General features: G+C 44.3%; 1 protein-coding gene and 1 long non-coding RNA gene across 2 annotated transcripts in view; one reads left to right on the top strand and one right to left on the bottom strand.

Annotated features, from left to right (window-relative positions):
• MTPN (myotrophin) overlaps window positions 1–27,653 on the bottom strand; it is a 399,325-nt gene that overhangs the window by 302,988 nt on the left and 68,684 nt on the right. The gene's annotated exons all lie outside the window — the stretch shown is intronic.
• Window positions 4,409–6,302, top strand: LOC146854218 (uncharacterized). Its single transcript, XR_014980743.1, has 5 exons — window positions 4,409–4,510; window positions 4,602–4,675; window positions 5,249–5,343; window positions 5,468–5,546; window positions 5,877–6,302. It is a non-coding gene; the product is annotated as an uncharacterized LOC146854218 (long non-coding RNA).

The following is a 27,653-nucleotide window of genomic DNA, read 5'->3' on the forward strand; positions in this document are numbered from 1 at the left end:
AATTGCCAGTTTGAGCCATTAGAAGGTATGCCCAAGGATAGTCCCTGTGAAGAAGACACGTATTGGGCCATCCCGGAGACTGCCTGTCCTTCAGTAAAAATCTGGTCCACTTTGGTGATCCAGATGAATTGCCTTGCTCTAAAATATTCTCTAAGGGCATGCAATGGAAGAACAAAGTCCGACACATCCAGCAACTTTACTTTCATTAGAAACGGGAGAGGTTCTCTACTTGATTATATTTTAATTGACATACAATCTTGGCATAGGGTATCCGACTTCATGGTCATGACGCGGCATGATATCGATCATAACGCCCTTGTACTAGAACTACATGAGCTAAACTAGGAGTGCCACTGGGGCACATTCTCCAACTGACGACAGGTTGTCTCTTACAAACTGCAGGAAGAGGGTACATTGGGCAGACATAATCCTGTCACAAGATCTGCTAGGTTCCCTGTACGAAGCCATCATTACAGTCCTTCTGACCGCAACCAAATCTGTCCCTACTGATAGCCCCAGAATTGATTACCAGCTGGTTACCCTGAATCACACTAGGTTAACGTCTATCACGGTTGACTTCTTCTTTCCCACAAAGATCATCAGGCCAAAAAGGAAATCCCCTCTCACCCATGGTACAATGACTAATGCAGAAAGGCTAAAACAGTCCTGATTACATCCATCAAGGCCAACAATCGTCCTCAAATTAAAATAACCAGAGCGGCCTACAAGGCCAGTGTCACTGAGGCAAAAAAAGGGTGGGAAATCGATAAGTGGGACACTTTGAGAAGCTCCCTAGGCGCCCGCGATAAGAGGACGTTTTAGAAGGTGTCCATACCGGCAGCTTTGAGGCTAAATCGCCGATAAAGCCAAACCTAGATGTAGACGTGTGGAGAGACCACTTCGAGAGATTGCTCCTACGATTAACCCCGGGTCCACGGAGGACACCGTGACAATAACTCTCAAAGAGATAACTGGCGCCCTCTCCAAAATAGCCCCGGGTAAAGCGCTAAAGGATTAGACAAGATCCCAGGGGACCTTTTCCGTAGTGAACCCACTAACTGGACGCCATACCTCTGGGTTTTATTTAACGCCATTCTACAAGGCATGAAGATTCCTGCCAGCTGGGCAAAGGCCGAAATAATCCCTATATACAACAAGCATTTGCAATGCAATAGGTCTCGCATTAGGAAAGTTTGAGCTTTTTGTATTGTAAATTGACTAATTTTTTATTTATATGTTGGTATTGAAAATATTGAAATTACTAGCTCTCTCATGTACAATGTCAATAGTTTTAACTGTTGCAAATGTGACACCTATAGCATTTGTAATGCAATATGTGTTGTATTTACGTGACTTAGATGTATTGATATTACAAGTAACAATGGCTTTTAATTTTTGCAAATACTTAAATAAAAGTTAATGTAAATTATAATGGCAATCGTTTAAACTTTTGTTAATAACTCTTGTGAAGATTATGTTTAGTGTATTTAATTGCGCCTAAAATCCAAGAACAGAAGTTAAATATCATTTTTTTGTGCCATTTGTAATAAAGCCTAAATATTGAGAGAACACATTAGAGCCAGTTGTTGTTGTTGAATGGTTGTACAGATTGATACTGTGGTGGTTAGAGTGCAACAGATAGAGTGCAACAGATAGAGTGCAACAGATAGAGTGCAACAGATAGAGTGCAACAGATAGAGTGCAACAGATAGAGTGCAACAGATAGAGTGCAACAGATAGAGTGCAACAGATAGAGTGCAACAGATAGAGTGCAACAGATAGAGTGCAACAGATAGAGTGCAACAGATAGAGTGCAACAGATAGAGTGCAACAGATAGAGTGCAACAGATAGAGTGCAACAGATAGAGTGCAACAGATAGAGTGCAACAGATAGAGTGCAACAGATAGAGTGCAACAGATAGAGTGCAACAGATAGAGTGCAACAGATAGAGTGCAACAGATAGAGTGCAACAGATAGAGTGCAACAGATAGAGTGCAACAGATAGAGTGCAACAGATAGAGTGCAACAGATAGAGTGCAACAGATAGAGTGCAACAGATAGAGTGCAACAGATAGAGTGCAACAGATAGAGTGCAACAGATAGAGTGCAACAGATAGAGTGCAACAGATAGAGTGCAACAGATAGAGTGCAACAGATAGAGTGCAACAGATAGAGTGCAACAGATAGAGTGCAACAGATAGAGTGCAACAGATAGAGTGCAACAGATAGAGTGCAACAGATAGAGTGCAACAGATAGAGTGCAACAGATAGAGTGCAACAGATAGAGTGCAACAGATAGAGTGCAACAGATAGAGTGCAACAGATAGAGTGCAACAGATAGAGTGCAACAGATAGAGTGCAACAGATAGAGTGCAACAGATAAGAGTGCAACAGATAAGAGTGCAACAGATAAGAGTGCAACAGATAAGAGTGCAACAGATAAGAGTGCAACAGATAAGAGTGCAACAGATAAGAGTGCAACAGATAAGAGTGCAACAGATAAGAGTGCAACAGATAAGAGTGCAACAGATAAGAGTGCAACAGATAAGAGTGCAACAGATAAGAGTGCAACAGATAAGAGTGCAACAGATAAGAGTGCAACAGATAGATAGTGTAATTATGGAGAATATAATTATGTGGCACTGAGTGGTTTTGTGTGGAGTGTATGTTGATTTTAGTGGCGTGTAATTATGTGGCATTGAGTGTTATTTTGAGTGTATCTTGCATTGTTTGCATTGTAATTAATTGGCACTGAGTGTTATTTGGAGTGCATGTGGCATTGCGTATAGTGTAATTATGTGGTGTGTACTTATGTGGCGCTGAGTGGTATTTGAAGTGTATGTGGCATTGAGCGCTGTGTAATTATGTGGTGTGTAACTATGTGGCACTGATTGGTTTTTGGAGTGTCTGTTGTATTGAGTGCATTGTAGTTATGTGGCATGTAATTATGTGGCTCTGAGTGGCATTCGGAGTGTATGTTGCATCAAGTGCAATTCAAATATGTGTTGTGTAATTATGTGGCCCTGAGTGGTATTTGGGGTGTATGTTGATTTGAGTGGAGTGTAAATATGTGGCGTGTAATTATGTGGCAGTAAGTGGCATTTGCAGTGTATGTTGCATTGAGTGCAGTGTAATTATTTGGCGTGTAATTATGTGGCACTGAGTTGTATTTGGTGCGTATGTTGCCTCTAGTGAAGTGTAACAATATGGTGTGTAATTATGTGGCACTGAGTGTTATTTGGAGTGTATGTTACATTTAGTGCAGTGTAATTATGTGGTGTGTAATTATGTGGCACTGTGTGGTATTTGGAGTGTATGTTGCATTGAGTGCAGTGTAATTGTGTGGCGTGTAAATATGTTGCACTGAGTGTGATTTGCAGTGTATATTGGATTGAGTGCAGTGTAATTACGTTGTGTCTAATTATGTGGCATTGAGTTGTTTTTGGAGTGTATGTTGCATTGAGCGCAGTGTAATTATGTGGAACTGAGTGCTATTTGGATTGTATGTTGCATTGAGTGTAGAGTAATGATGTCACATGTAAGTAGGTGGCATTTACTGGTATTAAGAGTGTATCTTGCAATTAGTGCAGTGTAATTTTGTGATGTGTAATTATATGGCATTGAGTGTTATTGTTTTGTGGGTTTGTCGTATATTGTGCATTGTAATTATGTAGCATATAAATATGTGGTGCTGAGTGGTATTGTGTGGAGTGTGTGTTGCATTTAGTGCAGTGTAAATCTGTGGCGTGCAATTGTGTTGCATTTTGTGGTATATGTAGTGTATGTTTTATATAGTGCAGTGTACGGGAGCAGAGAGTAGAGAGGAGTGGATGTAGTGGCAGGTAAGTGTATTCGGTGTGGTTCTAGTGATGTAATATGTATCTCTTTGAAAAATAAAACTAACATTTTATTTTCCTTTAAGGTGGTGTTCTGAATATGTAAAAAATATAAATGAATCTTAAATTCAATATTTCCCGTTTTTTTCTTTTCTTTAATGTTGTGGCTGTTTTTTATGCTGTGTAATAAAATGTATGCATCTAATGACACTTAGTTTATGTGTTTCAACGTTTTTTGCCACCGTTAAGATGGCGGACCATTTGCTGGTTATTTCTGATTGGGTCCCAGCTAGTACACATAGCCTTTATCCTGTGCGATGATCGTTTTATTGTGATAGTTGGTCCGATTAATGACCCGATATTGAAATTATAATCTAACAGACATTGTCTTGGCTATATAACAAAAGAAAGTGAGGTATCAATGATCCAACAGCACAGTTTAATAAGAGGTGAATCGTGCGTCTTAAACGCCACTGAAACACCGTCAAGATGGCGGGTATTTTGCATGATATGTCTATGAGGTCGTATCCAGTGTTGACTTCCTGCCCCGGAAGGACTGTTACAGTTCCGGGTTAGTCTACGCCGGTTGACATTTAAGCCGGTGTGTTTTTGGGTTCCTTGTTCAACTGAATCAAAGGAATCCACCCCGCGGACATTACCGGACTCTATCAAGGTATGTGTGCAGATAGTACATCGAGGAGACCGCGTTTGCGCTGAGAGCGAGATTTGTCACCTAACTTATGCTTGCCGTCTCTTCATTGTAGGGAGCGACTAGATCCCAGATTTGGGACTTTTTTATCTTCACCACCTTTGATGCATATAAAGGAATTGGCTAAAGGTAACCGGTGATCCTTTCTGATATCTATTGATATGAGGAGATTAGCTTAGAGAGTCTGATTTCTGAGACTAACACCAGATCGGCACATGTTCGTAGTAGGAATATGAAATACTTAGAGTCAGCCTATCTCTGAGCATATCCCCTGAGTAGCGAGTATTTTTATATACACTTATGAGCAGCCGGTTTATTATACAGTTTGATGTTTTTAAGTTAAGGTCTGATCCACTAGAGATATTCATGTAAGGGTAGTATCTTTAAGACACATGCTAGGTGTCTTGCTGACCGTGACAAAAACTAAGATATAAGCTGAGTATAGAAGATATAATTTGCCTGGGTAAATGTGGTTAGTATAGGTCTTAGTTTTATTTCAGAGATCTCCTTGGAGAGTGACTGGTGATTCTCTCTGAATTAAGATACACACAGCTGGAATAAATATAATTCGTCTGCACCAAGCACATATAATTGGTAAATATGGGATTTATTTTTTGCTAAGAGTGTAGCTGGACTAACCAACTGGGGTGTTCAGTATTCATTGGGGCATTATGTACAATATATTTTTGTAATTTACATTAGGTAACGTATCCTTATAAAATTAACTTTCATGAGGACACCAACGGAACAATATCTTTGAGGTGCTACGATCCAAGCAAGCCTAAGAAATATACGAGGTAAAATTTATAAACACCTACAAACAATATGAATTAACTAATTAACCCAACTACCAGCATAGAGTGTAGTGCTGTTTTAAAATACCAGGCCTCCATTTAAAATAGGGTTTTTTCACCTAAATAGATCTTCGGTGAAGTTCATGTGCTGAGTAGCGGATCAAGTTCTGACAAGAGGAATCGTGATTTAATGATTCTATATAATTGTGAGTTTAAGAACTAGAAAAACCACTGTTTAGCAAATATCAAATGTCTTGAAGCACTAATCAAGAGAGGATAGCCTCCTTGAGTGTCTTAGCTCACAACATCATGAATGAGTAGCTTAATTAATGTGTCCCTGCGGAACTGTGAGAGTTTCTTTAAATCTCACTGACTGATGAATAGCTTTAGCATTTACAGATTTTTGTAAGAGTGTGTGTCTGTTACATATCTGTTAAAGTATGGGATGAGTCAGGGTCATCGAAGTATATCAAATACTGTCTTAGATAAATCACTTGGGGAGTCACTTACACCATTTTGTTGTACATTTTTTTCAGATTTTAAATATATAGAAATTGGGACCTGCAATTAATCCTGAGGAAGGTGTTGGCTATATACTGTGGCCTACCGAAACGCGTTGATGCTCTAGTAAAAGGAATTCGTATAAAATCTGCGATGACAATGGTTTTGTGACATGTGTATTGTGATTGAGTCTCATTGTAGTCACAACCGATGAATTTTTGATTTGGCGATTTCCTATTTTGAGTAGGAATATTTGTCCTGTTCTTTTTTCCCAATTTTATGTTGTGTATGAATATTGATGGTGATTTGTTACATTATCTGTTTATGAATCATATAAAGAAGTTTTAATTGATTTTTACCTTTTATGTTTTAAAAATTTGGAAAATGGTTTGCCTTTTTAATGTATGTGTACAACATCTTATATTCTTTGTGACATATGTGATTAATTTGAATAAATTTGTTATCAAGTAATTTGATTGCTTCGTTGATGCCGAATCTCATTCTGCTAACGTGAGACCTGTGTGTTTGAGTGATTGTAGATACATACAGATCCAAGGGAGGTCTTTCTTTTTGACTACGGTAATAAAAAGTGTGCCGGTGTCTTTCGAAAGTGCTGTTGTTAAGAATGCGCTTGTTTGTTACGCGTGCAGGATAAACTATTTTTTTGGGTTGTTTGAGACGCAGGGGTGCGTGTGATCAGTGCCTGTGTGTGTGAGCAGTGGGGCTGTGTGTGTGTGAAGTGCCTAAAGTTGCAAGAAAACATATGGTTATTTAAATACTTAGACGCAGAATTAATGGAGCTAATGTTATCGACCTTAGAAGGATGAAAAGGGAATGAGTGCGACATATGTTAACTTTGTAAGCGCAGAAAGCGTGCAGGGCAAACGTATTATTTTGGTTGTTTGAGACTCAGATTTGGGCAAAGCTGCAAGAAAACACGGAGGGGGGAGGGCGGGGGAGAGATGGGCGAGAGGCACGTGTGTGTGGCAAACACTGGTGGGGCTCAGAGCGTTCTGTTGCTGCCTTGCCTTGTATTTCTATGGTTCCTTAAACCCTTAGAGGCAATTCTTTTATTTTAACTAAAAGGATGGTAGTTAAATGGTGTTTACGGCAGGATGGTCGTTAAATGGTGGTTACGGGGAAGCCGAGTGCTGAAAGGCAAAGAGAACACGGGCCAAAGCTGGAAGAAAACATGAGATGCGAGAGGCATGTGTGTGTGGCAAACACTGGTGGGGCTCAGAGCATTCTGTTGCTGCCTTGATGCCTGTGTGTGTGAGCAGTGGGGCTGTGTGTGTGTGTGAGCAGTGGGGCTGTGTGTGTGTGTGAGCAGTGGGGCTGTGTGTGTGTGTGAGCAGTGGGGCTGTGTGTGTGTGTGTGTGTGTGTGTGTGTGTGTGTGTGTGTGTGTGTGTGTGTGTGTGTGTGTGTGTGTGTGTGTGTGTGTGTGCGCGCGCGCAGTGGGGCTGAGTGTGTGTGTGTGTGCAGTGGGGCTGTGTGTGTGTGTGCAGTGGGGCTGTGTGTGTGTGCAGTGGGGCTGTGTGTGTGTGTGTGCAGTGGGGCTGTGTGTGTGTGTGTGTGTGTGCAGTGGGGCGTGTGTGTGTGTGCGCGCAGTGGGGCTGTGTGTGTGTGCGCGCAGTGGGGCTGTGTGTGTGTGTGTGTGTGTGCGTGTGAAGTGCCTAAAGTTGCAAGAAAACATATGGTTAGTTAAATCCTTAGACGCAGAATTAATGGTGCTAATCTTATCGCCCATAGAAGGATGAAAAGGGAATGAGCGCGGCATATGGTAACTTTGTAAGCGCAGAAAGCGTGCAGGGCAAACGTATTATTTTGGTTGTTTGAGACTCAGATTTGGGCAAAGCTGCAAGAAAACACGGAGGGGGGAGGGCGGGGGAGAGATGGGCGAGAGGCACGTGTGTGTGGCAAACACTGGTGGGGCTCAGAGCGTTCTGTTGCTGCCTTGCCATGTATTTCTATGGTTCCTTAAACCCTTAGAGGCAATTCTTTTATTTTAACTAAAAGGATGGTAGTTAAATGGTGTTTACGGCAGGATGGTCGTTAAATGGTGGTTACGGGGAAGCTGAGTGCTGAAAGGCAAAGAGAACACGGGCCAAAGCTGGAAGAAAACATGAGATGCGAGAGGCATGTGTGTGTGGCAAACACTGGTGGGGCTCAGAGCATTCTGTTGCTGCCTTGATGCCTGTGTGTGTGAGCAGTGGGGCTGTGTGTGTGTGTGAGCAGTGGGGCTGTGTGTGTGTGTGTGAGCAGTGGGGCTGTGTGTGTGTGTGTGTGTGTGAGCAGTGGGGCTGTGTGTGTGTGTGTGTGAGCAGTGGGGCTGTGTGTGTGTGTGTGTGTGTGTGAGCAGTGGGGCTGTGTGTGTGTGTGTGTGTGTGTGTGTGAGAGCAGTGGGGCTGTGTGTGTGTGTGAGCAGTGGGGCTGTGTGTGTGTGTGTGTGTGTGTGAGCAGTGGGGCTGTGTGTGTGTGTGTGTGTGTGTGCGCGCAGTGGGGCTGTGTGTGTGCAGTGGGGCTGTGTGTGTGTGTGTGTATGTGTGTGCAGTGGGGCTGTGTGTGTGTGTGTGTGTGTGTGTGTGTGTGTGTGCAGTGGGGCTGTGTGTGTGTGTGCAGTGGGGCTGTGTGTGTGTGTGTGCAGTGGGGCTGTGTGTGTGTGTGTGCAGTGGGGCGTGTGTGTGTGTGTGTGCAGTGGGGGTGCGTGTGCGTGAAGTGCCTAAAGTTGCAAGAAAACATATGGTTAGTTAAATCCTTAGACGCAGAATTAATGGTGCTAATCTTATCGACCTTAGAAGGATGAAAAGGGAATGAGCGCGGCATATGTTAACTTTGTAAGCGCAGAAAGCGTGCAGGGCAAACTTATTATTTTGGTTGTTTGAGACTCAGATCTGGGCAAAGCTGCAAGAAAACACAGAGGGGGGAGGGCGGGCTGCGTGCTGAAAGGCAAAAAGAACACGGGCATGAAAGTGAAAATCGATGGATGGCAATTTGTCTGTGAGACTAGCCCTGTGGTGGGGGAGGGACAGTTGTAAGAGGCGCCATGAGGAAACAATCTCTCGGCATGCTGTGGCGGGGAAGCGCATTCCAGTCGGGGGAACGGACCCTTTGAAGTATGATGCCGAGGCTGTGGCTACACGTGCACGCGCCAGTTGCCTGAAGCGCTTCCCCAAACGGATTGCATGGCAGCACGATGCACGTGATTGTGCGCATGCTCGCCATGCAATCCACTTTTGGGAGCACTTTGAAATGCCCCTCTAACTAGAGTCTTGCATAGCGATTGCGTAAACGCAATAGCTAGGCAAGACCTAAAAATGGCTCCCCGCTGCTACCCACAAATTACAGGCCAATAAGCCTTATACATATTACCCAAAAAATCTTTGCGCTGGTGCTGCTGCTTTGGCGTTGGATGGAGGAGCATGAGATACTTAGTCCTCTTCAGGCAGGATTCAGAGAAAAAATGTCCACGCTGAACCTATTCCTCAGGCTACAGATATTACACTGGAAGATCGTGTGTCCGGAGGGTGGCAGCCTCTACTTAATATTTGTAGATCTGAAATCGGCGTTCGATCTGGTCCCAAGAGACAAGCTGTGGTCAGTCCTCCATGAGATGGGGGTTTCGCCATACCTTTGCCAAATCATGAAGCGGTTACATGAGGGTAACTACGCGCAAATTAGATATGGCAAGGAAGGAAAACTCACGGCCCCCATCCCTGTAAATAGAGGTGTCCGCCAGGGATGTGTCCTTGCTCCGACCCTTTTCAGCCTATTTATAAATGGGCTAGTTGACTTTTTACTTCGTGAGAAAGATCTGCATGTTCCCAAGTTGGCATCACGTAAAATTCCAGCCATGATGTTTGCCGATAACACACTGTTATTGTCGAAATTGCCTATGGGGATACAGAGGGTACTAAATAGATTTTAGGTGTTTTGCAGAGAAAGAGGGCTCGAGATCAATCTCCAAAAAACAAAATGTATGGCCTTCAACTCAGCCAGAAGCACCCGACCAAACCCAAGCTTAAATGGTAAACCCTCAGAGAGAGTATCTGCTTTTGATTATCTCGGCATAACTATCACGGAAACAATGGACTGGGGGGCGTAAATTTAAAAAATCAACCTTGAAACTGGCACAAACTTCGGGGGGGGGGGGGGGGGCCTCTTGCGAAAGTTTTCAGAAAATCCAGCTACAAACCTGTGAGCCCAGCAATAGAAATATATAGGGTCCAAGCTGTACGGAGCAGAATTATGGGACGACCACAGTTGAGAGAGTCTTACACAGACCGAAAATACCTTCCTCAGGCAACTCTTTGGTCTCCCACGAAGCACCCCACTAACGCCAAACCGAAAGGACCTGGGGTTAAGGGCTATTGTTGAAGAAGTTAACCTCAGACCCCTTTTATTTTGGCGACGTCTGTGGGTCACCCCAGAACTTTTACATTATAGGGATGAACTAAGGTGATGAGTCTACCGGGGGCGGGCAAATTACCCTGCCTCTCCTACATCCGACACATTTCAGGGCATCTGGGACGGGGCAATCTTTGGGCAGACCCAGAAGAGGCATGTGTCACTGTGTCCAGGAAAGAGCTAAAGGATTGCTACTGGGAGTTCAAACTGGCTCAACTCCAGAGCAATCCTCCAGTAGGCAAGCTTGCTGCAGCTTTCTTAGAAATCAAGGACCGGTACAGCCTAGAGCCGGCACTGAATGATATCAAGCCAACAACTGCCAGAAAGCTCTATCTGCAGTTCAGACACGGGGTTTTGCCACTCACTCCTTTACAAACAGATGGACGGGCTCGCAATCCCTGGGCTGCCCGGCATGTGACTGGGCCACTGAATCAGAAATCCAGACTCTTCTCACTGAGCCGCCAATTGATTGCACCCGGCTATGTTTTAATTAATGGCTTTTACTACATGTGCCCGGTTTTGTTTTTCTCGTTTACTTCTACCTGATCTTAAAGCAAATGAATTGTATGTTATTTCACATGTGCTTTTATGGCCAAATTGGCCGAAATAAAGGAATTGATTGATTTTAGTACACTTTGAGTTGTGGGTAGGTGCTTATGATGGGGCACAATTGAGAGCTTTGGAGTGGAAGCTGAAGACCGTGCAAGTTTCTCAGTGCTGTCAGCGGGTCAAAAGTATTCACACAACATGAACATCTCATCTCATCCTTGGCCTCTGCAATTCTATGGAAAAGTGTGTGAAGGAGATACATAGCTGTCGAAATATGTGCACCCCAATATAATAAAAAATGCAGCATGTGTGTGATTTGGGGACTGTGGTGAAATGGAGATGAAAGTGCAGAAGGAGAGTCAAAAAATGTTGCTGAAAATTAAAGAATTGACCCGAGATGCAGAGTTCGAAGATTTCACAAATATGTGAAGAGAAAAGGGAACGTGTCTAATACAGCAAGACTGCAAAGGAAAGTAGTTTGAAAGGGAGTGATTGGGGCACTGCAAAGTCCACTACTCCCTACATTGACCTTACTAATGTCAAGTTGACAAGCTCATTTTCTAAATAGAAACCTTTTCCAATTTAATTATTCTTAACACAATTCTTGTTCTTGCTCATTTATTTGCTACTACTAAGCATTGTTCAAGAAAATTGGTCTGGGAGGTTTTAGGTGTATTGTGTTATATGTCTGGATGCACTAACAAAACACCTAGGGAGGCATCTGGTTGTGAAGCATATAATTTGAGTTAACAGGTTGAGGCACACACTTAATTACAAAGGAGACACCTCGTGCAAAGAATTCCTAGTCATGGCTCTTTTGAAACATCCCATTAAGAGACCACCAATCTGCACCACCTTTTTCATCCCACTTAGAGAACTGGGCGTAGGGAATTGTCCAATCACTGGATAGTACACATGTTAGGCCTAGCATGTCACCACCACCTCCTGCACCTCCTTAGACCACTTCTGAGCCTCTCTGCCCTGGTCCATCACCTAAATAAAGAAGACCCTGCTGGAAGAAGAGGACTACTCACTTGTGCGACTAGAACAATTCTCCAAATATCACAAGATTGACTTCCTGTTTGCTGCTCTACAGAAATCAAAAGTTTCCTGGTTCCAAGAGGGCCCAGATGACCAGAGTACTGGACCCAGCAGGAGCCCTTACTGGAGATAGACCTAGAAGCCTGCCCAGAGAACCAGGGTGCTGCAGTAGTGACCAGAATGAATATTTCCTACTTCTGGAATAAAGTACGACCTAGAAGTGGAATGACAGTGATCTAACTAGGATGGTGGTTAAAGACAGGTAATTAGAAGGGTTCATGGAGGTCCTACGATGGTGTCCTGCCTCCGCTGTGTATTGGTTCTTTTGATAAGTGGTGTTTAATGACCAGCCGGAAAAAAAGATGAACACATGCCAGAGAAAACGTAGCGATGTTTGGAGGCTCCTAGTGGTACCCATTGTTAAAAAGAGGTGCAACAAGCATGAATGTGGTTATTTAAAACAGTAGAACCCAGTTTAAACACAGCTATGTCTAAGAAAGACTGTCTCACACAAGATGATAGAATGTTTGTCCTACATATATTAATTTAACTAATAATTAACAGCACGAGATGCTGCAGTCTTGCATCACACCTCTTAACTCCAACCACTATTCAATTCTTCCTCACCACCTCCATTTCTCACTGCAATAGTGTTAAAAAAAAAAAAAACAGAGTCCCAGAAGTGAGAAAGCAGCGGACACCTTTTGGAAGCATATTATAATCCATACAATTCTCCCTCAACAATTCACTGAAAGAATGCAATCAAACTCCTCATAAAAGATAGCTACCTAATTTAAGGAGTTCAATGCAGTATGGAGAAATCCAAGCAGAAGAGTGGACAAGAACCTTCGATTGCAAAGCAATACGTGTCTAATGCATACCGTACAAGAGCAAGCTCAAAGGAGGCAATAACTGCAGTCTGAAGCTGCTTCAAGATGGCTTTCCAAAACATCTGGGGGATGCAGATAGAGCGTAAATTAGGAGTGGAGTTAGCCTACATTAACCGTGATAAAAACAACAATGCATCCAGATGAATGCTTCGCATTCAGGACTGCCAGCTCTTCATGGTCGACGATTACATGCTGGAAAAGACAAGTTCGCAGAGGGATTCATGCCAGCAATACATTTAAAATGCATGTAATTTAATTAAACTCAAATTCCAATCTCGATTGAAATTCATTGCGGCGGAGCTCCCAAGGTGGCGCAGGGTTATAGTCTGACGTATGGCAATCACGTCTGCTCTGACACAAACTGCTTTCCATAACCATGTGAAACACAAATGTACTGAAATTAAATGAAAAGGGATGCGTTCACGAACCACCATCCAGCAAGTTAACATGAGAAACAAAAGCGTGCAATAATATTGATGGTTTAAAAAAAGGTAAATAAACTTGTTGTCGCAACCCTTATAGTAACAGGTGTCAAAACCCTACCACTGAGCAGGGTCCTATCGACCTTGAGATGATAAAACCGAGTCCGTTCTGCTGTGAATGTGGCATGTAACACACAAGTTACAGAGATTCATTCAAATTAAGCTCCACACAGATCCATAAACTGAACTAAAGCGCCACTTACCAAAGTAATCCATTAGTAATGAACACTTGCCTACTCGTTGGCTATTATTATCCTATGTGAGTCATGGCTAAAGAATATGAAACGCAACCAAGTACATTTTTATAAGCTCTCCCCACCCGGAAAAAAAAAAAACTCACCCCACTCTAACAATTTTTGTCCAAATATATATATCCAAGAAAGATCGCTGGTCTCTCTGCCTCTCACGGCGGCGGGCTCAAGTGAGGCCGCGAACCTCTTTAAATGTCTGTAATAATTTTGTCGATCAACAAAATGTACACGGGACCCGTGACCAAGGTGCAGCTGCACTGAAACGCGCCTGGCGTTCGTTTGCAACATGTTTTGAATAAACCACGCTTTATGGATTTGGGCTCTAGCACATTTTGTTGATCGACAAAAGTATTACATATATATAAAATATATATATTTTATGTTCACGGTTGTTGGCCATGCCGGAATGGTAAAGTGAAAAAAAAGCTGCCAGTGAGTCGTAATGGAAGGATGAACATGTGTCCCAACACACCTCGAGACATGCACACACACTGGCGCATACGGTGGTGGCCATCTTGTAGTTCTTTAAATGAGGGCCATCATGGCACACATTTGTATGCATCCACCACGAGTGGTCAAAAAGATTTATACAACCACTGGCAATTACCACTAAAGGCAAGACCCATTGCCTTTCCCAATGCTTGTTTGAGCGGATGTTTATCCAACTGAGCCCTCACACAAGTAAGATTGGACATCTTATACCACCGATTCCGCAAACCTTGCAAAAGACACACGCTATACAGGCTGTCATGTGCAACTGGCGAGTCCAAAAAACTGTTTGGTTGCACACTCCTGTTTAGGCACTGATGCTTCCTGTATTGGAAGGAAAGTACAAGGACCCAGTAAAATGAAGCAGTCTTGCGTCAAAAAAATCTATACCAATAGGCAGTCCAATATCGGAGTAAGCACACATTGTGGGTAATAAAGAGACTGCACACTAATTTCATGTGAAGGCTTGCGAATGCTTAACTTTTTGTGCCATCCGACTTAATGCATGCTGATCACGGTAGGGACTCCTATCTGCACCATAATTTAAGTCATCCTGTCCCAGTCTTCTGAGCCTCTCTGCTTGCATGCACTTTGGGATAATGAAATTAGACGATTTAATATCAAGATACATGGACAATTGGAGTAGGTCATGTCTGTGCCCTGCAGGGCTGATTCACTTATGAAATATAAGTGTGTTACCGTGTGCTGTGGGTATGATGGGTCCTTTCATTTACTATAATCTTTTGCTGAGTGACAGGAGGGAAGCTGCAAGAGCTGGCCAGAGTCTCGTCTGTGCTCAGACTTGCACAGAACTATAATTGAGTTTCACTTATTTGAAGGTGTACGGCACTTCAATTCTTTCGCCCGGACCTATATCAAAAACTTCACTTTGAAGCATAAGGGAGGAGTGGGCACACAAGGCCTATTCAAACATGCTACTCAAATGATAACGTTCTTTGGTCACCAAGGATAGCTGGATTACTTGCCACAGGAGCAAACTATCTCAGGTGGTCAGAGGTCGATCAGTAGTCGACGTATGCTCACACTAGTGATTATTACCTTGAAAAGCCAACATGAAACCAAACGTTTAATACACTGATTCGTAAGGTCAGAGTTTGGCCTTAACTGACCTTAAGAACCAGTGGAAGGGAAGAAGACTGGGTAAGCCTTACAAGTAGAGGCCTGCACGACCAGGCTGTCAGGCGTATAGTGTTGCGTCAGGAACTTAGACCCCCCCCCCCCATGTGCTGGTCTGTGTCATCTAGCAATGAGGCAGCTAACAGCAAAGGCTAGAAGGGATTACAGACGGACAAAGAAAATGTCTACAGAGGCCTCAATGTAAGACACAAGTGACAGAAGTAGTCAGCAAGCCTAGAGGATCTTCATAAACAAATGTTTGATCTTCTCCGACAGAAGATGGGGTTCCAACACTTCTGTAGCTCTCCTAAGTATTACTGTAAAAGAAAACACTCAGTAGAACACTGTATGGCAGATTAAGGGCTGAGTCCAGTGCAGTGTCAAGGCCGCCGAAATTCTGTAAATTCAGGTAAAAGCCAGCATCAAAATTGCATACGGTTTAAGTGGTCTACCTCCTCATCAAGTGAAACTATGTTAAGTAACTGAAAGGCATCGGAGCCAGAGACAAATATGACTTTCATCCTAGCAAAATGATGGCATTCAAAAAGTTGAGTTCCCAGGAAATTACCTACAACACTGGGCTGAGCTCAAGTAATTGGATAGCACTTCACAGAGCAGACTTTAGCATACAAAGTATCCAAATCCAGGGCTAGCATTAATGGATTCGGAACAGCTGGTGGGTCTGGCAATGGAGTAACATACGACGAGGACTTCGGCATGAGAGTAAGCAGGACCACGAGATAGTGGTGGAAGGCACGAACTCTGAGCAGAGTCACTAGGCACAGGGAATGGGCTATCCTGCGGAAGTGCCATTGGAGGCCCCAATGGCTCTGAGTGGCTGGAAAGCAAGCCAGAGGGTAACAAACATCTGCAGTATGGCCTCCATGAAGACTGGCGTTTTTTTAATGCAAAGTCGAAGATGGCCCAGGAACATTGGTCTTGGTCTGGCTTGTGTTTTTTTTCTTGGACTCGTCCTTCAACCTTAGTTTAGATGTTTTTGAATTTCATGACTAAGACTAAGTTGAGCAGGGCCCGCCTTGTTAGAAGGAACCATTTGTTGCAGAACTTTAGTGATGATTGGGCCATAGATACTTCAGACAAATGTGGGTCCTTGACTGACCGCTGCTTCTGTCACGAGCGATATGTTTTGAGGACTGCCAGAATTGACTCAATTTTGTAGGTTAAGTACGTAAAACTGAAAATCAGTAGGAGCAGATCTCCGGGTTGTTTTATGGGGCACAGAAATGAAGAACAAACATCAGTTTTCAGGGGTGGTGCCTATATGTGGCCCCTGTCATGAATTGGCAGGTATGGCTATAATACATGCCTTTTTGCTGCAAGCCACTTAGTTTAGGCAGATGAGCTGAAATATAAGTTTTGTTCCAGATTGGGCTACTGAAAGCATGATAAATTTTAGGCCATCTCTCAGAAATAACATCACTCTGGCTATACAAGTTTCCTTTTTATTAGGTCTCGCACGCGATAGCACCTGCGCTCTAGCTCGCCCATTGCTCAACATTCGTTGGCTTCATTGTCACTCTTATTTGCTTCCCTATATTTGGCCAGTTCGTGCTGGCTTGACTTACTTTTGTTTCGGCTGGAGCATGGACCAAGTACTGATTGCTTCAGCTGACTGCTGTCCTTCCGCTGATCGCGCTGTGATTGAGGTTCTATTTTCATTTTTTCTTCTTCGCAGTCGAACCTTGTTGAACCTCTTGCAGATCTGTATTACTGTGCCACACTTCAAAGAAGCCCCTTTCTCCTTTGAAATGGATGCTTATTGAGACAAAAGAGGTTATGTTCTCTTATTAACAATAGAGGTTATCTGTTCCCAAATGTATTTTCAGTTAGACAAGGACAAGTGCGCAATTACTTTCTTTATGTGATAGGATTTTTTGCCAATTTCTCTTTCATGCATTAGGAAATTGCTCAGAAGCATGTTTCAAAGACAATAGGTCTCGCCTTTGAGACAATCGACTCAGCCATTGCCTTAAGTTTATGCTGTACATCATGGGCATGGCAGACATTGACTGCTGGGCAGCACAGCTAAAAAAATTATGAATTTTAAAAAAGTGCTATGATGCATTCAGCGCCAATGCACACATCTATGGTTATTCTTTTTTAAACATTTTTTTTTTTTTTTTTTAAAAAGGGGGATATTAGTCCCTGCTGCGTCTTGGCGATTTCTTTAATTAGTTTTAGCTACACTGCAAAGTATCCAAGCGGCTGTACAGCATGGCTACAAAACACTGTCAAAGCCAATAGCTCTCAAAAGGAAGACCTATAGGCTTTGCCAGTGCTGGTCAGTTTTATGCAACAATTTTTTTCCAAAAAAGTGCAGACCTTTAAAAGGCCCATTAGAATCTGTGCTTAAACTACAGAACAAAAATCCATGCACTTCCAAGATTGTCCCATCATCAACCTGTACCTTGCCAGAATCTCAAATCTCATCTTTAAAAAAGTTTTAATGGGGGGAGGGTGGGGGGGCGGGTAATGGGGGTGTGGCCAAGCCGCAGACCAACATGGCTGCACAGAGTAGAAGCTCCCTCGGAATCCCCATGATCCTAGCAGACAATGGCTTCACAGCTGCCATCTCAGCTATATACTTGGAAGTTCCAAATACGGATATGCTAGTAAAAACCTTTTAATGCAGGGGGCATCGAAGGCTACTGGCTTAGAGACCCTTGGTAACCGAATGGAAAACTAGGTCCGCCTGCAGCCTGTCCTGGTGGTGAAGGGCGGGGGGGGGGGGGGGGGGGGGGGTCTATGGGAGGGGAGGGGGGATCAGAACACATGAGATGCCTGAGGCAAGTCGGCTGCGGAGTGCGGTGCGGACCTATTGCATGCCCGGACTTACAGGCTGAGCACATACGCCACCACTGAGTTCCAATGCTGTGGACCGGAGGAATCATGGAGCCACCTGCTGAGGCGAGGAGGACCTCTCTCCACCCAGTCTGCAGAGATGTGGGCCATCAAAACGTGTCGACTAAAGGAGAAACCCTATCTGGCTGCTGGTAAGGAGAGGGCTGGAGGCACTGCGGAGCGGTGGAGAGGGCTGCGTCTACCTATGGGAGCTGGGCAAGAGGTAAGACCAGTTTGGGTTCTCCCAGGAGGCCCTGCGGCAACTAGGGGCCGCAGGTGAACCTGGGCACTAGCTGCCAGGCTGTGCCGAGCCACCCAGTTGCCTGCCTTTCTCCTGGCTGCCTCCTCCTCCCCGATATACACAGAAGCTATAGGTGGGCAACTGAAAACACGCACACGTGCTGAGCATTTCGCCATACCACCTCTTGAAGATGGCTCATAAAGACCCCAAACAGTGTCAACTGCCCTTCAATGCACTGAAAGGCCCTACTGCTGCACGGAATCAGAAGATGACTGACACGGACAAATCCCGTACCGGGGGAAGAGTACCCCGTTGTTTGGCTCGGATGCACTGCAGGCGGAGTTGTGTTCTGGTTTCAAAGCCCTAGATAAACAGCTGGACGCGATGGGAGAGTCTTGACCGTCATGAGCATAGCCTCGAAACTGCTGAGGGTAGGGTGTCTGATAGGAGGACGAAGCAGCTCAGGTGACTAAAAAGCTAGAGAGGCTGGAAAAACTTCTATAAACAGTAGCAATGAAAAATGAAGACTTGGGTGAAAGGAGCAGGCGGAATAACCTATGAATTATGGGTATACGTATACCCGAATCTACAAACACAGGCGGCGCGGAGAAGCTGCTGAGTGACCAGTTCAGAGGAGACTCCGTAACCCCCACATTTGTTGTCAAAAGTGCTCATCGATTACTACGGCTGCGTCCCAACCCTGGATGCCCACCACGGCAGATCATTGCACGGTTGCTCAACTTTAGGGACCAGGACGTTGCCCTGCGGTTGGCGAGGGAGAAAGGCCCTCTGAACTGGCAGGGATCTGTCATATCCTAATTCCAGTATTTCATCGTGCTGGTCCAGGAGTCCCACCGCAAATACACTGGAGTGAAGGCCACGCTCTGCAACTTGGGACTTTGACACGGCATGATCTACTCTGCCCGCGTTTGGGTAGAGGAAGATGGAAAGCAGTGTATTCGATAAACCGACAGAAGTCCAAAACCAGTGCAGGAAGTACTCTGCAGAACTTACGACTGCACACCGCAGCTCCCCTGGGAGGTCACCACCAGACTTCCACTCCAACGCTAGCTCCGATTCATTTACCTCCGGCTGACACCCAAAATCCTTATGACCATATAATGTTTATTGCAGATACAGCAGTGAGACTATGCTAAATTCTTCCTCATAATGTATGTATGTTATAGGAAATGGAACAGTGTTTAATTATTCACTTTTCCTCCAGCAGGATATGGGGACACAACGTAGCGTCGTCACCCTCTTTGTGGTGTCCACATTTTTGCTAATTTGATACCACCTATGGTTAGAGGGATTTTGTCTTTTAAAATCTGGTTATGATTGGTTGTACTTGGCGGACAGCTGCTAGATATGGGTGGGGAAGAGGGGGGAAGGGGAACTTAGGGTAGATTGACTATACATATCTTTAAAGCCCTGTTGTTTTGGTGCTATACGGTATTGCCTATGCTACACTTCAATCCACACATTGTTCTTACTCTGTGGCAGTACAGGCTAATTTTCACTTGATCGCAGACGTCACATTCATGACTTGGAACGTGAGGGGGCTGAACAATTCACACAAATGTAGGCAAGTGCTCCAATACTTGCATCGTCACTGCGCTGACAGTGTGATCTTGCAGGAAACCCACCTTGCAACCAGACTTTCACCCACCTTCGCCTCCAGATGGTGATCACATTTTTTTCCCCCCCAGCTATAGTTCTTCTGCTATGGGCGGGTCTCTAGCTTAATACACAAACTTCTTCGGTTTCAAATTATGGCAGCACTCGCAGACATAGGGTAGGTATCTATTGGTGACGGGGAGATAGCTGGGCCATCGCAGTCTCTTGGTAAATATCAAAGATAGGTTTAATAGAGGCGGATCACATCTATTTGGGGAGGGACTGTAATATACTACTATACCCAGTGTTAGACAGCACTTCGAGACCCCGGGCAGTAAGCCCCGCTCTAGTCACATCTTAAAAAGAGATATGTGATGCATACACTCCTAGATGTGTGGCGTCAACAATAGCCTTATAAATCGGCATTCATATTCCATTCGGCACAACACAATACCTGTACTCAACTTGACTATTGGTTACTGTTGAAGTCACATATACCCTGGCTCCACTCAGACACCTTCCCCGTACACTATCAGACTATTACCCAGTAGTGCTGAAATTTCACATGCCGGAGGTGGGCGGATTTGAACGGCAGTGACGATTCCCTAATATGGCACTCCATGAAGCACTATTCCGTACTGAAATCCGTGCAGATATCAGAGTATTCTGAACTGAACAAAAGGTCTGTTACCTTAAGCCACTTTATGGGATGCCTTCAATGCGTATCCGAGAGTCATTTGTATCTCCAAAAATGCGGGGATTCTTTAAGACTTGCGTAGCACCCTAAGTCAAGTAAAGGCAGATTTAATGGCGCCAGACCAATCACAAAACATGCCCCAGATTACATGAAGCGCTGCTTTACTTGTCAACATCCTTGAATTGGCAGAAAGGGAGGCCCATTTTCTTGGTAAATATGCCAAGGCACGAAGATATGGAGAAGGAGAACGACTGGGGCAAACACTAGCTAAGATGTTATAACCGGCAAGAGGTCAAACATATATATCTGGCCTTCAGCGGCCTCGCGGCACGTATATCTCAGATACGATATACAAACTGAAATGCTTCATTACTATACAGACCTTTACACTTCCAAGATGGCTGGAGGATATAGCTTTAGTTTGGCTGACTGAGGCACATCAACAATTTTTAAGGGAACCTTTCACCACTGATGAAATAATCCAGGCCACGGACTTGGTGGATGGTTGGAAAGTATCGGGCGTAGATGGCTTTACAGGGGCCTTTTATAAAATGTAAAAGCATCTACTGGCACCATATCTCCTAGCTAGGTATGCACAGGCATTGGATAAGGGAGCCCTTCCTACTACACTCCGAGAGGCGAGAATTGCGTTAATTTCGATGCCCGTTAAAGGCCCCTTACAGTGTGGCTCATACTGACCCCGATCGCTGTTGAATTTTGATAAAATACTGGCGAAGATGGTGGCGACCAGACTAGCACTGTTGATGGATCAAATAATATCACCCACCCAATCTGGATTCGTGCCGCAAAGGTCTACAGCATTAAACCTGTGAACAATCTTTGGAGTATTACATAGAATCTCCCCCACGGTGCTGGCAGTGGAGGCGTGGTTAGATGCAGAGAAGGTCTTTGATTTACTGGAGTGGCCTTTTCTGTAAGCAACGCTGTACAAATTGGGCTTTTCTAGAGGGTTTACTTCCCTCATAACCCTATAATACACGCAACAGACAGCACGCATTCGACTCAATGGATCACCGACTACACCATTATTTTTGTTGCGTGGAAATATGCAAAGGTGCCCCCTATCGCCCCAATTATTTTTAACAGCGATGGACCCCTTGGTGCGCTATTTACAGAAAAACTACCTCTAACGGTGCTTGCAATTTTAAACTGGCCTATTACTGATCATAATGTATGGGGACGATATTATTCTGTATGCAAGATACCCAGCTGATAACCTAGCACCAGTCCTGTGAGGCAACACGTTATAGAGCCTTATCAGGCTTACATATCAATTGGAAAACTCGGAGATATTCCCTTTAATAGAGGTGACAGAACAAAACGGTGACAAATTTATGTTGACATGGGGTGAGGACTCGGCCAGATACCGAGGGATATACTTGCATAGGGAGCAGCTCCTACGTTTTAACTACAGGCCATTGATGGACAAATGGACCACCCGAGTGGATCGGTGGCTCCGCCTCCCACTCTCAATGGCAGACCACATAGCCATTATTAAAATGGCAGTGCTGCCCCAACTTTTATATCTGTTCTACAATTTACCCACTAACCAATGCCTTTTTTGCAAATGTCCAAAGGGTAGGGGTGGGGGCAGGCAGCCCCGGACAGGATGAACACGTTGATCCTCCCATTCAAACGAGGAGGCTATGGGGTTCCTCACAGAAACCTACATTTCCTGGTTGCCCAATGTAGCTGTGCCCGACATTGGTACCTTCCAGATATGTGCATACCATATGCTAAACCTGAAATAGACCTTGCTGCCCCAACACCACTGGACGCACTACTGCCAGCTGGCTTACCCGCAATAAAAGTGACATCCAAACTGTGTCCATGACCAGTTGATTGTGGCAAAGACTGCTCCGGATGACGGAAGGCCAACTGCTGTACTCACCGGCTTTCCCTATTAGTCAACAACCAATGGTTACCCATTACGCAAGAAACATTAGTCCAGCGGACTCTCAGGAAACACGCACTCCGTACATTTGGAGATCTTTTCCCAAATGCCCACATATTTACTAATGTGTAGATACACGCTTCCAAGTTGCCTCCCCCATGACCATTTTGTGCTACAACACCTACAGACTGCACTTCGGGATCAGATACCATCGTATCAGTTGGAACCGGAAAAATTCCCATCATTTATACTGATTATTAAAGACCCGAATGGGAACCGTTTAATTTCTAAACTATACCACGCCGCCCTAGCACTCTTTCTTGCCTATTCGTGTTCGGTACAGGTCCTAGTTCAGAGCTGAGCAGCCGTGGTGCAGCGACAGGGGCAGCGGGCAAGCGGAGGTCCGCGGAGCCATATTGGCCCTCAGACTGTGGACAGCTCGTTGCTACATCGCTACCACACCCAACGGACCCAGGTATAACCTACGAGTCCGCAGCCCAGTGGCATCCGCAGTCCAGCCGCAGGACTTTTAACGGCTCCGACCGGCTGGTAAGCGGTGACGTGGAGAAGTGTGGTCATCCCCGGCTCAGTTCCTGCCAATCAAGTAGACAGGGAGTCGCAGACGGGGGTGGAGGTGGAGCTAGCGACTTGCCTTTGCGGAAAGCAGTTTCCAACGTGGGCTGTAGGATCAAAACCTATGGGCAGGAGCAAGAGGATGTCTGAACCGTTAAGGATGTAGGGACACAAGCATTTTGGGTGGACCCACACACATATGCTCCAAGGTCAATGCAGGGATATAAGCATGAGCCTGTAAAGGAGGACCCCCACCACCACCTCCCCCCAACAGGTGCACAGCGGGCGGAATTAATTAACTCGGACTATCAGAGTCGTAGGGCAGGGCCCGATACCTGGCCCCATCCCCCCCCCCCTCCAGATTAGAATAACATCATTAGACCCCCAAAAGGCATCTGGGAAAAGCTTAACTGCAGGAATCTGGATGCTGAAGTCAGGGAACCTATGTGGAATTTGAGGCTCTCGTCACCAACAAAGCACCAATACTCAGGGGCTATTAAGACAAATGGAACATAGCAGAAGGTACAGCGGAATATGAGGATACTACATCAATTAAACTGGTGGAGTCAAGTCCTGTTCAATTGAGTAAGAAAGGGGTGATGGCCATTGATCCGCCAGAATTGTTTTTTATTCCCAGGATTCGCCCAAGGGCCCTCAGGATACGCTTTATCGGGGAATCTGCTGAAACTGTGTACCCATATTCCAGCCCTGAACCATATTACCTCGTAAGATTTGCTATGGGTAAAATTTGACCCGGATGGGAAGAATGTTAAAGGAGAAGCCTTGTGAACTGCATGGAGAAGTGGATCTCTGAGAGATGCAGTGTGGGGTGAAAAAGACATTTTTGCTGACTGGAGGGGAAATCGAACTTGTGAAATCTACCCCACTAAAGAATCCATATGTTTTATTAAACCCGCCCACAGGTCAGCTAACCCACAGTGTTCTTATGGGCACCTCAGGTGGAAGCAGAAACTGGGAACCAGAGGAAACAAACATCAAGAGCACTAAAGATCGTTTATTCGCGCAACCTTAAAGTGCGATTCAGCCCTAAAAAATCCACCGGGCAGGAGGCAGCACGAAGGGCAACAGCCATACATAGCTCATTGGGCAATATGCCTCAGTCCTGATGGGAGCACATGTTTACTAAACTGGAATCTGCAGTGCAAGGTGGTAATAAATTCTCGAAGCCCAAAACAGTCGGCACGGATGTCAAATGCTAAGATTATAACAATCTCATGATATGTAGGAGGGTTTAAAAAACTTCCAGGAAGCGAGGAAGAGTACTGGTGACATTTTAGGTCTTCAAGATACTTGGGCATTGGCCCCCACTGCTCTACCAGGCTTCTACAAGATGGTTTCTGCTGCCTCGTGCCTAAGCCCTTTTGGTCGTCCATCAGGGGGTCTTTCAATTTGCATCAAGCATACCGCAAAGTTGACTGACAGCTCGACAGTAACTGTTCGGCAGCTCAAGCGATTTGAATTCATGGTTTGAAAACAAACACCAAACAAATGGTTTTGATTGTGGTCAACTGTTATTAGAATGCAAGAACAAACTTGGTAAAGCATTTTCTTGAATGCCTTGAAGACCTCTTTCTAGATCATTCGAATTGTGAATTGATAATTACAGGAGATTTCAACATTCGGGGGTTGACGGAGAATATTAATGGAGTTTCGAAGGAAAAGGCAGAGTTTGGAATCAATGGTTTTATGGAACCCATAATTTAGTTCCGCTCAGTCGGAATGAGACTCAAGAAATAAGGAGCTGATATTCCCGCTAACCTGTAAAAATGTATCAACCATTGATTACATCTTTTTATCTACAAGTTTGGCTGCATGATTAGATCACTTTGATATTTCAATTAGAGTAGAAAGTAACCACAATCCTTTAAAGAGTACGCAGAGTCTTGCCTTAAACCAGCTGATAAATCCATGAATGTGGGTAGTTCTTCAGATGAAGAGGCAGTGAAGCTGGTTAGAAAAATTAAATGGGTATCTGAATCTAAATTCAAGGTTATTACCTGGTTAAAAGATCTGGAGGCTATGATAATTACAAATCATTTAGAAGGCTCCCTACAGGTGTGGGGAAGGAGTATGGAGAATTTACGAAAGTACATATTGGATCAAGAGGGTAGGCCCAAATTTAAAAAAGGTGGGCGCAAACCAGTAAGGTCAGCCCTTTATTCAAACAAGGTTCAGGGCAGGAGCATCTATGGTAGAGAATATTCAAGCTCAATCTGTCCTTAGGCATTATACCCTCCAGAAGAACAGACCACCTCTCCTGGGCCATTCTCTGGAGGAAGCTGGTGGGGTATTCCACCGAATTTGCTAAGAGCCATCATATCACTATATACAGAGACATGGGTTCGGGTGAAAACCAGGGCAACAACAGCAACACAAAGTAAAAAAATAACCGCGGGCTAAAACAGGGTTTTGTTTTGGCACCCATGTTGTTTAATCTGTACACGGCGGATTTAGGGAAAACACCGGACGGTTATAGTTTGTCCCCCCTAATCTAAACTCAGTAAGATTACAAATGATACAATACACTGATGATATTGTGGTTATGGATCATGCAAAGTCAGGTTTGCAAAGGGCTTTAAACGCTTTGGGTACATATAAAAAGGTGAACCATTTATTGGTAAATCAGTCCAAAACTAAGTCCTGATATTCAGGAGTTACCGAAGGAAGAAGCTGGCATCCTGGCAATAGGGAGCTCAGACCATCACCACAGCAAGGCACTATAAATATCTGGGCATGTGGTTTACTGAAACTGGTTCTGCAGTGGCCCAAGTTAAAGATCTTAATAAGAAAGCCAAAGCAATTACTTATGGAATTGGCCAACTGAACCACTTATTAAGTAGTGCTTCTGCTTTACCCATTTTAAGAGTGATCAAGCCAACATTAATTCCAGCTTTGCAGTATGGGCATCATGCCTATGCTGGTGCGATGGATGATACATTAGAGATATGTTACATTAAAGCATACAAAAAAATATTCCATCAACCGCGACACGTCTGACGCTCCAGGTTAAGACTTGAGCTAGGGTTAATAATTCAACCAATAGACTGCAAGGCATCTTTGTTAAAATATTTTATCAGGTGTAAGGGGGGGGGGGGATGATCAAGAATGTTAAATTATTTTAAATTGATTTACAAAAAAACGGGCAACCCATGGTCTAGGCAACTTAATGAGGTCATTCTGTTATTCAAGATTGAGGAGTCTGCTACGGGGGGGTCGGGGGGGGGGAGGGGGGTGCGGGACATGCCATCCCATACCGGACACAGACGACCGCTATTAAGAAGCAATTGAAAGTCTTCCTGGGAACATGATTTACGGTCCGTCAAGGATGGGCTCAGCCCGATTCCTATCATGATGGGAAGTCACAAAAATATTTTTGGAATCTTATTAACGCAAATATCCGGGACCAAATCCTTTGCATGAGAGTGCTTGCGTTACCAATAAGAGATTTTAACCAGTGTTGGGCTGGCGGAGGGGGTGACTTCAAGTGTAGGCTATGCAACAATTATCAGGAATCATGGTTTCATCTGCTATGATGTTGCCCTGCCCTAGATCAACAAAGGAGACTACTGCTAAAACCTATTTTGTTGGCAGAGGGAGTTTGTTCTTGTGCACAGGCATCAGCCTTCTGCTTCAGCAGTAGCTCACCCGGGGGGCTGGGAGATGTGCTAAATTTGTAAACATTTTTAATCATTTACTGTTGAACTCCCGGGCGATAGCTTTTCGTTCGAAATAACATCAGTTATTAATTCACCGTTATGTAGGAGTGTAAGTAAGTGCCGATTTGGAGTACAGTGGGCATTTAGGATGGATGGAGCCCGGTGGTGAGGTTGAATTCTTTTTAGAAGGAACATTTGGGATTTTAAGGCTACCAAAAGAAGAATAGGTAGAGTATCGTGGTGGGTACCTTTGTATTTGGGCATTACCCACTGGTGGGGGAGACACCAGGAGGGGAGCGCAGAGGTTAAAGGAGGGATATTCTCTGCTGGTTTTAAGTTCAAATTGGTACACAGGAGGCACTAAGTTAGGCAAGACTAGGGTGCAACAAGCACTTTGGCCTTCCAGATTAAACTGCTCCACAGGTCCCCAAGTAAAGGATATAGGCATTATTTTTTATTTGGCTCATGTTATTATGAATTAGATCTGTGTATATACTCCTGACTTTGAATTAGGAATATTTAATACTGAAGATGAATTTTAGTGGCAATGAGATGATGTACCACTTTTATGATGGCAACTACTCATTAGGATTGGGTTAGAATGAGGCACTAGGTATTTTAATAAGGACATTGCATAGGTTACTTGAAGAATGGACCGTCGTTGATTATATTGTTAACAAGTCTCGAAAGATGAAGTGTTTCATGTGGACTGATTTTAATGATTTTATGCTTGTTATGGTTTTAATTAACTGTACAATAAAATGCTAACTAACTATTCGTGACTATAAATGGAGGGCAGCCTGGGAGGCTGATGTGGATTATCCACTTAGCGATTAAATGTGGCATGCTTGCTGTGCACAAACACGTTCAAAATCTTGTAATCATCGCCATAAACTGGTACACTATACATTTCTTAGACAACTGTATGTGACACCAGCCAAGATGGCTCACATGGACACAACCAGACTCTAACTGTCCCAAATGTC

This window comes from Triturus cristatus, chromosome 4_1 (assembly GCF_964204655.1).
Source record: "Triturus cristatus chromosome 4_1, aTriCri1.1, whole genome shotgun sequence".
Lineage (NCBI taxonomy): Eukaryota > Metazoa > Chordata > Amphibia > Caudata > Salamandridae > Triturus > Triturus cristatus.